Source organism: Parus major, chromosome 18 (genome assembly GCF_001522545.3).
Source record: "Parus major isolate Abel chromosome 18, Parus_major1.1, whole genome shotgun sequence".
Lineage (NCBI taxonomy): Eukaryota > Metazoa > Chordata > Aves > Passeriformes > Paridae > Parus > Parus major.
Window position 1 is genome coordinate 2,080,815 of NC_031786.1, and position 9,483 is coordinate 2,090,297.

At 43.7% G+C, this 9,483-nt stretch overlaps 1 protein-coding gene across 3 annotated transcripts in view; it reads right to left on the bottom strand.

Annotated features, from left to right (window-relative positions):
- KCNJ16 (potassium inwardly rectifying channel subfamily J member 16) overlaps positions 1–9,054 on the bottom strand; it is a 36,104-nt gene extending 27,050 nt beyond the window's left edge. For all 3 annotated transcript variants that reach the window (XM_015646006.2, XM_015646004.2, XM_015646005.2), the window contains exons 1-3: positions 8,701–9,054; positions 7,433–7,487; positions 4,234–4,303 (exon numbers count right to left, since the gene is read on the bottom strand). The gene's annotated coding sequence lies outside the window, so the exon portion shown is untranslated. The remainder of the gene's footprint in view (positions 1–4,233; positions 4,304–7,432; positions 7,488–8,700) is intronic.
- Between the last annotated feature and the right edge of the window lie 429 nt (positions 9,055–9,483).

Genomic DNA, 9,483 nt, shown 5'->3' on the forward strand with positions numbered 1-9,483 from the left:
GTTTGGGTGTGGTCAGACACGGTTTGGGTGTGGTCAGACACAGTTTGGGTGTGGTCAGACACAGTTTGGGTGTGGTCAGACACAGTTTGGGTGCGGACAGGCCGGCGCTATCCCTTCAGCACCACAGCGGCTCCAGCAGCGCTGGAAACTCCCCGACATCCCCCGGCCCCAGCGGGACAAGCTCAATCCTCCCCCGTGCAGAGCAAAATAAAAAAGAAAAAGCCCTTCTGGCAGTTTAGGTTTCATAGGGGTTTGTGCTGGAAAACAAATTAACCTAAGAGGATTTGGGAAATTCGAGCTGGGAACAAAAGACAAGGTGGAAGTGTCTGAGTTTTGAAAATGTGCCCAAGGCCCTGACCAGCAAATCCTTTCTCTGAATGCTCTTGCTAAGCCCTTTCATCAGCACTAAAAGAATACAGAGAAAATGTGGTTTGTTTTTTTTTTTTTCCTGCAGAAAAGATTACCTGGAAATAATTTTCAGTAAAATATTGGTTGTGCTTTCTCCTCTTCTCAAAAAAATGTTTCTGTTCATGGAATTATATCAGAAAAAAACTTAGCAGCCACTAAATCTGTGGATCTGATCTGGTAATTTAATAAAACCATCATTTGGTTTAATGAAGGCTGGAATTAATTAGTCCAAGACATATCTCTTGAACATTAATAATTAATTTTGGGCTGAGACTGTTCCATAGGATCATGGAATGGTTTGGGTTGGACGGGACCTTAAAGTTCATCCCATGGCGAGGGGATTTCTAAACACTGGTGGAAGAGTTTGCTTAAAGGACTGGATTTCTCTTCCTCCAATAGTTTGTCATTTACTTTTGGCAACTTTCAAGCCTTTGCCCTGAACAAAGCAAAGAATTGTGCAGAGTAGATTGAGAATTTAAAAAAAAATCTTCATCACAAAGGGCTGAGAAGCAGGAGCAAGAAAATGTTCTTACCAGACAAAGCTCCCTCACATCATGTGCACAAAAACTCAGCATTTCATGTGCTACAATCCCATCTTTGTGCACTTAAAAAAACCCAGTTTTAGAGATCTCTAAGTGATATTTCAGTGATAGACCAGTGCTGTGTATTCTGTGCATTGCAGTGCCTTTCAGAAGGATGTGAGACAATCTTATCTGCATCAATAGTTTGTGTTTCGTCTATTTTGTGTTTCGAAATATAAGAATAATTTGATGCTTTGTTGGTTTAGTGATGGGATCTGATTTGGGTTATCAAAGGAAGGGTTGTAAAAGCCTTGGGCGCCCTTCCTGAATGCTCCAACCATCGCTGTCTCCTCACCCAGGTGTTCTCAGCCACAGCCTGCCCTTGGTTCCACAGCTATGAAAGCAAACAGACACAGCTCAGACTGCACAACCCTCCCTAAATACTCTCATTTTCCTGCTTTCCACCACCCTGGAGCTGCCTTGGGTGCTTCACCCTTGGATGGAGCAAGGAGCGTTCCTCGCTCTGGGATTCCTGCAGGGATTTTTTGGCAGAGCTGGGAGCTCCTGTGCAGCTCTGCCAGCACTGCCAGCAGAGGGGGAGAGTCAGAGACAGAGCTGGGATTTCATCCAGCATCCACCCAACTCACTGGGAATATCCTCAAAAACAGAAGGAAAAACTTCCCACTAGAGTGATATTTTCCAGCTCCTGCCCACAGCCCCACCTCTCCTTGCTCTTTGATTTAGCATTTATCACTTTTTCTCAACAAATTAAAAAAACCCCAAACAACTGCAAAAGGCCACATCTGGCCTCAGGAATCACGATGAAGATGGGAAAAAACCCTCCTGGAGCAGAACAAAAAGGCCCTGAGCAGCTCTGAGCAGAGACTGCATGCCAGCCCTCATGCCCATAATAAATCTGCATTTGATCATGAGCTCTAAGTCCTTAAGCACATTGTAAAAATGGGGCAAATCCTCTTTGGGAATTTACTGACTTAAAAAAAAGGAAAAGCAACATAATTCCATTTATTTTAACATCATTAGATGCTGAAAAAGAAACCCTGATCATATCATGGGATGTATTTCTGTTATTATCAGAAGGCTTGATTTATTATTATATTGATTATAATAATAAATTATTGGTTATAATAACTTCTGTTATTTAAGGCTTGATTGCTGGGACACAAAGGAATCTTGTGCTGTGGAGTTATGTGGGAAATCAGAAGCCAGAATGAGGAATAAAAACCAGTTCCTACTTCACACTTTTTTCCCCAAGGAAGTCTAAGCTATTTATTGTCAGGATAATGGCACCGAGCTTGGATGGGGCAGTGGTGCTGGAAAATGAGGTTTTTCCACCCTCTGTTCCTGTGTCCATGAAGGAAAATAAAGTGAAATCCAATGTATCCTATCACCCAGTATCAGCAACATGGTTTGGGGACTGGCTTCCCAAAAAACCCCAGAAAAACCCGACTAAACCTCAACCAATGAACCAAAACCCCTCCACAGCTCCAGGTCCTGTTGGGCTGGGGATTTTGCTGCTGGTTCCCAGAGCCAGAAGTTAACTCAGCCACAAGGAGTTTGTCTGCTTTTAATATGAGCAAAATAGAATTAAGGCACTTCTCTTTTCCCTCCTTTTTCTCCAGAAGATCCCTCTGGATTCCACTTTTTTTCCTCAGCCACTTCAGCTCTGGAGCTGAGCTGAGGCAGCTGGGCTGGCCAGTGGGATTATCCAGGAGAAATCCATGAGCTTGTCCTGAGGAGTGTTTGCCTTCCCCAGCAGGCAGAGTGTCCTCTCCTGAGGATTCCAGCTCTCCCTGCTCCGCTGCCTCCCTGGCTCCCTGACAAGAGCTGGATCTTCAAAGCTCTCCTTGCCCTTTTGATGCCATCATCTGTATTTGCATTTCGTGGCACCCAGAGCAAGCCAGGCAAATTCCTTTAAAGTCCAATTTATGCTTTGTAGAATTGCCAGATTGGGAGGGGGGAAACACTCAGGAAATGGAGAAATCTCTGGGCTCTTAACAAACATTAAACTCCTGATAAAAAACTGAGGATAAATTCATCCTCTGCTGCCCCAGGTCACCTTTGAACAGCCACAAGGTTCTTGATGACTTTGCCAATTCCCCCATTCTTTTAGAAGCCAGGTTTGTGTTTTGTTCTGGTTTCTTTGCCTGTTTATCTCTTAATCTTTGGGTAAATTGCAGCATCTGAATCTGGCCATTGTAGGAAAGGGTTCAAAGCTTCTCAATTCATAGCCAAGGTTTCCATTTCCTCGAATCAGACAACTCTTTGTTTATTTTTCCTGTGCTATGATTTACATTTCCAGGGTCACTTGGACCCGTACTGACAATATTCCAATAAATACTAATTTATACCACCAATACTCCCATTCATTCCAGGATTCTTCAGTGGGAGAGAAATGACTGAACCTCTCTAGATGTGGTGGAAGGTTTGGAAATGTCCATTGGCCACATTATCATCCCTTGTTGATGGAACCATGACCCCCAAAATAAACAGCTGGAGATGGACACAGAAAATATCCTAAAGGATGAATTGTTCTGAACATGAAAAAGTTCCATTCTATTATTTTTTATATAAATTTATATCACAACAAATAAAAAATATATATTTGAGCAAGTGAGCCTAACCCTCTGAGGACCAGTTTTGAGCCACCACATAGCACACACATGAAATATTATTTAAAAGCAAATATTCATGGTTTATAAACAAATAGTCATGATTTAAAAACAAGTATTCCCATCACACTGACAGAGCACCCAGAACAAACGTGAGATGAGTGTCCCTGTCCTTTCCTGTGCTGTGCTGAGGGAATTTGCCTCAGCAAGAAGTTTTCTTCTACAATTCACTTTACCCAAGAGCAGAGAGAAAAAAAAACAAAGGTGGAGGATGAATGTAAATGGTACAACCAGACTGGGAGAGCTCAGTGAAAGGGCTGATGTAAATGTAGATTTGCCCTAGTGCAGGGAGAAAAAGAGACAAACCTTCACAGACTTGAGCACACAACATGAAAATATAGAAATTATTAGAAGAGGAATAAAAAACCAGTCACAGAGACAAGGCTGTTGGTGTGGAGAAAAAAATGGAAAAGAGTGTACCAGGGAATAAATAAATTCACTCTTTATGGGTAGAGACACATCAGTTTGGGTCAAATTAGGATGAAATCAGCTGGATTTATGCAGTGATTAAGACACAATCCAGCCAAGCTGGCTGCTGCCAGGTTGTTCTGGCCCAACAGAAGAGCAGAACCCAGGAATGGATGGAAATGGAAAGGACACAAAAGGAGCTTTACCTTTGCTCAGGCATCCACCAGGAAGTTCTTTGGAGGCTCCTCCGTGTCCCTCTGGCAGCAGCTCTGCAATCTGTGCAGAAAAACAGGGGCTGGGTTAATAATAAAGAAAGGCAGGAGCTGTGAAGGCCAAAGACTCGGGTTAAACATTGACTCTGGTTCTTGGGAGCCAGCTCGGGGGGTCTGCCCGGCCGCACCTTGAGCATCACCCCGGCTGCTCCTCAGCTCCTTCCCAGCTGGGACACTCCAGGCAGGGAGCTGGGGCCACCCTGCACATCCAGGGGAGCCTTTCCAAGGCAAGGAGCAGGAAACTCTCCCAGGTAATAAAAGCCCTTCATCATTCAAATGGTTCTGCAAATATTTACCCGTGAGATTGGGTCTGGAGTTAGCCACTGATAGACAACTTCAGAATAAACAGGCTCGGTTTGTAGTAGAGTCTATTTTATTTATATTTTTTTTTTCCTGTAAGAAGTCTTTTGTTTCTAGATTAGCATGAGGTTAAGGTGAGGACTTCCAGCCTGCACAAGAAGTGCAATCTCATTTTCTGTTGAAATCACACACCGTGTCCTTTTCTGTGCTGGTGGAATTTGCCTCAGCAAGAAGTTTTCTTCTAGAATTGACTTTACCCAAGAGCAGAGAGAAAAAAACCAAAGGTGCAGGATGAATGTAAATGGTACAGCTGGACTGGGTGAGTTCAGTGGAAGGGCTGATGTAAATACACAGCTTCCCAGAGTCCTTCCTCTCCACAGGGAGAAAAGGATCCCTGGAAAAAGGTGAGCACAACCTTCATCCCCACACAGGAGCTCTGCAGCATCGAAACCTTTCAGAATTCTTTCAGCCCCTGCTTTTCCCTTTTCACATCATGTTCAGGCTGTTCACTGAAGATTAATGCAGGCACCTGAAGATGAATTTGAACCATTTGGATTTCTGGGTATGGTTCGTGCAATCCCTGCCCAGGGACCACGTCTGAAGCTGGGACACGAAATGAGAAGAGAAACCCAAATCTAAAGGACTGAACTGGGATGAGTTGGTCCAAGGTGTGGCAATGTGTCTAAATCCACGGTGGGTTTGTATTTAGATAAAAAAAAAGCCAGTTTTGACTCTTTTCAGGCCAGCTCAGCTCTCCAGCACTGCCCTGACCTGGAGAGAGGAGCACAATTCCCCAGAGCTGCCCAGCTCAGGGTAAAACTCCTTTTTCTGTCTGCTCTGGTGCTGCTCTGGGTTCTGTGAGGTGACAGCAGTCCCTGCCTGAGCATTTCCACAGCCCCAGGTACACTGGAAATCCAGCCCCACTTTGGTAGTTCTGTAATACAAATTAATAACAATAACTAGACTTGACTGCTTGACAAAAAGCAAATAGTTCGGAAAAAGCTGTCTTAAATCTTTCTGTCCCACTTCCCCAGACCAAAAAAAAATCTCTAAATGTTATTTCTTTTGGCAGCTGAAATCTAATCCTACCTTGGTTAACATAACAGAGAGAACAGGAAGCGCTGTGAAGGAATTTTTCATTCCCTGGGACGTCTTTGATCCCGCTCCCCTCCCTTTTCCTATCAGGTAATTTTCAAATCTCGATGTTTCCAGTTAGTCTACGGATCTTCTTGTTTTGTCTACTCCAGGCAAGCCTTATTTAACTCCTATTTCGGGGATGAAAAACTGCCCTGCATTGAGACTTCGCTGTTGTGTAAGCAGGAACCTGAGAACTCCAGAATCCAGGAGGGAATCCGACTAAAATTCACAATTTTTTGGTGGAAAACCAATCATGGCTTTCCTTCAGCACAGGCAAGGGGCATTCAAACACTGCAGCAACCCCAAACAAAGCCTTCAAGCATTTTCTCCTGCACTTTTTGTCACTCAGTTTGACTTCCTGACATACAGAGGGAATTTTCTTTCACCATTCTCCATCTTGGCTTGTGCCCACCTAAAATTTGCAAATTTTCCAAAGAAATGAATGTCTGATTAATATTTGGGGTTCTGGAGGAATGTGTCCAGCCTTTTTCCAGTCCCACGTGGAATGCAAGGCTGCATCTCTGCTTTGGGCCATAAAACAAGTCATAATTAAAATATTTATGATCCTGAAAGAGCTGGATTACCACAGAGCAGCCTCCTGCTCATAGCCAGGACAAGTCTGGAGGAGAAAACATAAAAATCATAAAAATGACACCAAGATCATCTCAGAGCAGCACCACAGCCCCTCTGCCTGCAGAGGGGTAAAACACACCTCCAAAACAACGCAATATTTCTGTGGAAATGTTGTACCTTTATTTATCCTTTTTCTACTCTTCATCCACACTTTTGCTGTTACAGTTCCACTTATCCCACAGATCACCAGGAATTAAAATTTCATCCTCAACTCTCCTCCTCTCTTCATGTTAAAGGGTTTGTTTGCCATCCCCTAAGGATCATTCTCTCCCACTCCCACCAGCTCCTGGGGTTTTTAAGGCTGTGAGGGAAGGGGAGATCAGAAGAAAGAGGTGTCAGCTTTTTTGTTGTTTTTAAGTGAAGGAATAAGCTTGGGAAACGCAGTCCCTGCCTCTGTATCCAGCACCTCTAGGACCATCAGATCCTTCTGGCGCACAGCAGGAAGGTCCTGCAGCTCCCAGTGCTCCCTGGGATCTTGAAAATATCCTTTCTGTCATTCTGGGATTTAAGACAGCACAACTGACAGGAAAAAGAAGTTTAGGAAGTCATTGGGAAAAACAAAAATCATTGGTGTGGTTCTGCAGGTTACTAAGACTTAATGATCTGTTATTTCCAGTTTAATCTTTGTGCTTTCTTATGGAAGCAGACTATTTTGAGGTGAGAGTTCTTCATTAAATTAAAACAAAAAATAAAAAAAAACCAAAAAAAAAAAAAAAAACCCAAAAAACAACCCAGAACAATTAATGGAATGAAACTGGAATGCCAAAGCGTGCTGCATTGTCAGATGCATTTATGGCTTTATATTTTAATTTAGGGCTCAGTAGCCCTAAGGACTCCTAGGCTTGTGTTTCCCTGCCCCTGTGCCTTCCTGCCTTTCAAAGGGCCAGGAGAGGAATTGCTATTTTGAAAAGCAGCACAATAAAGTTTTATTAGACAGAACAGGCTGGTTCTGTCCTGGGCTGGCCCAGTGGCAGCGCTGGATGGAGGAAGCCCCAGGCCAAGCACAATAAGGAGAGAAGCTCTGGAATGTGACATTGGCATTTGTCTCCAGCGGATTCCTCACCTTGGAAGGAAGATTTCACTCCTCAGGAAACTCTTTTCTTCCTGTTCATTGACAGCTGCAAAATGAGAGAGTTGTTATCCATCAGTTGTAGGGTTCAAAAATAGCTCTGAGCCCCACCAAGAGCCCCTTGGCAGCCCAGGAGAGCCCCCCTTGTTGCAATTTCTGGTGCTTTGGTTAAACTTCCAAATATCCTGAGAGATGTGACCCCTCTCATTTCCCTCTGCAGACTCTCCCAGCTAAGAAATAGTTTAAAAAGTTTTCCCTGCTAAATACTAAACACCCTCACCCCTTTACAAATGGCTGGTGAGATGTTTCCTTTCCCTTTCACCTGGCTGATTTTAATTTCTCTAATTCTTTGGCATATCTAGTGGGCGGAAAATGTTATAAATTAGTAAATTCCTTTCCTGCATGGAGCTGAAAAAGGAGCCTGGGGTCAGCTGCAGGTTTCACACAACTGTGGCCAACCCTGCTGCTCACCCACATGTAAAAATGCAAATTATATTTACCTGCCATGAAGAGGTAACATTGAGTAGCCAAATTCCTTTTTATAAGTATTCATAAATGCTGTTTGCATAACACATCACCGTAATCAGATTTTTTGTTAGTTGGGTCTGTAATGAGATCTTGCAGATTGGCTGTTATCTAAAGGGTTTATGTTTATTAAACAAGTAAATAGCACAGACCAGCAACTTTCCTGGGGCCAGGCTGCCACCTCTTCACGAGCTTTTTAATTTTTCCAACAGCTCCCTTTAGGTGCCTTTCTCCATAGGGAATTCCTGGCTCTGTGCAAGGAGCTCAGACACCTTTCCCTGGAGAAAACTCCAGCAGGTGAGACCACATAAATCCACATTTTTCAGGGATATCTGACAGAGTTTAACCCCAGGCTAGGCTTGATACCCACATGCTTCACAAAAAATTCTATCTTGGGACCTTTTAGACCTGAATGAATGTGCAAGAATTTCCTGAAGAATTTGTTTTTTTACATTTAATATCACTTTGGTCATTGCATTTCTAATAAAAGTAATTAGCAAAAGCTACATAAAATATTGTCTGAAGAGCATATTTATAACATTTAATTTATAGCAAATGCTGCTTTAGTGGAGATCACAACTGACAAACTGGAAAAGTCCTGATTTTAATATTTCTTGGGAACTCAGCGCTTGTCTCGACAATCCCAACCCAACAGTTTCCCTTATCAGAACAAAACAGGGCTGTAAAAACTGACGTGGGGAAAATGGTTTTCTTGTGAACTGGAGGAGATTGCTCACCTGGAATAAAGGTGACCTGAGCTTTCCATGCAGGCTGGAGCAGCTCCTGTCCATCCCGTTCTGCACACATTTCCCAGAGCTTTGAGGGCTCTTGCCCAGCCAGATCCCAAAACCTCTTCAGCTTTCCCAAAATACAGTTCTTTATGGGAATTCAACATCTGTCTCCACCATGAGCTGAGCCAAAGCCTGACTTCCACCACTGGTGAAATTTGGGGAAGTTCCTTTTCCCGTTCCAAGCTGGGTTTGCTCCCTCCAGAGGAGCCATCCCAGGAAATCACTCAGGGTGTTGATAAACCCACAAATTAAATTTCTAGGTGCTCGACATCCAGGCAGTTTGGTGCCAAAATGTTGTGTCCAGCTCCTCCAGCTGATATCTATTTAGTGAACAGCCATGTGCAGCACCTCGCACACCCAAAGGGATTAACAGCACTGGAAAGTATTTGAGGAATTGCAGGTGAGGCATTTCACTGTGCCCAGGGGGATTTCTGTCCTGCTTTTCATAATGAAGACGGTGTTTTCACAAGGTCACCAACAGCATTCCGACCTGTCCCAAGAAATGCAGCCAGCACAGAGCTGGGATCAAGGAAAGAAAGAATAGGAATGAAATTGTTGTGTCCCTCAGCCTGTGGGTAAAGCAGGCTGGGTCTCCAGCTGCAGAGATCCAAGGGATGGCTGAGGATCACAGGGATGCTGCAGCTCCAGCAGATCCCAGTTCTTTCATTCAGGATGCTGAGGTGGGAAATTTCCCCAGGAAAATTGATTTTAGAAATGTTTTCAGGCAGA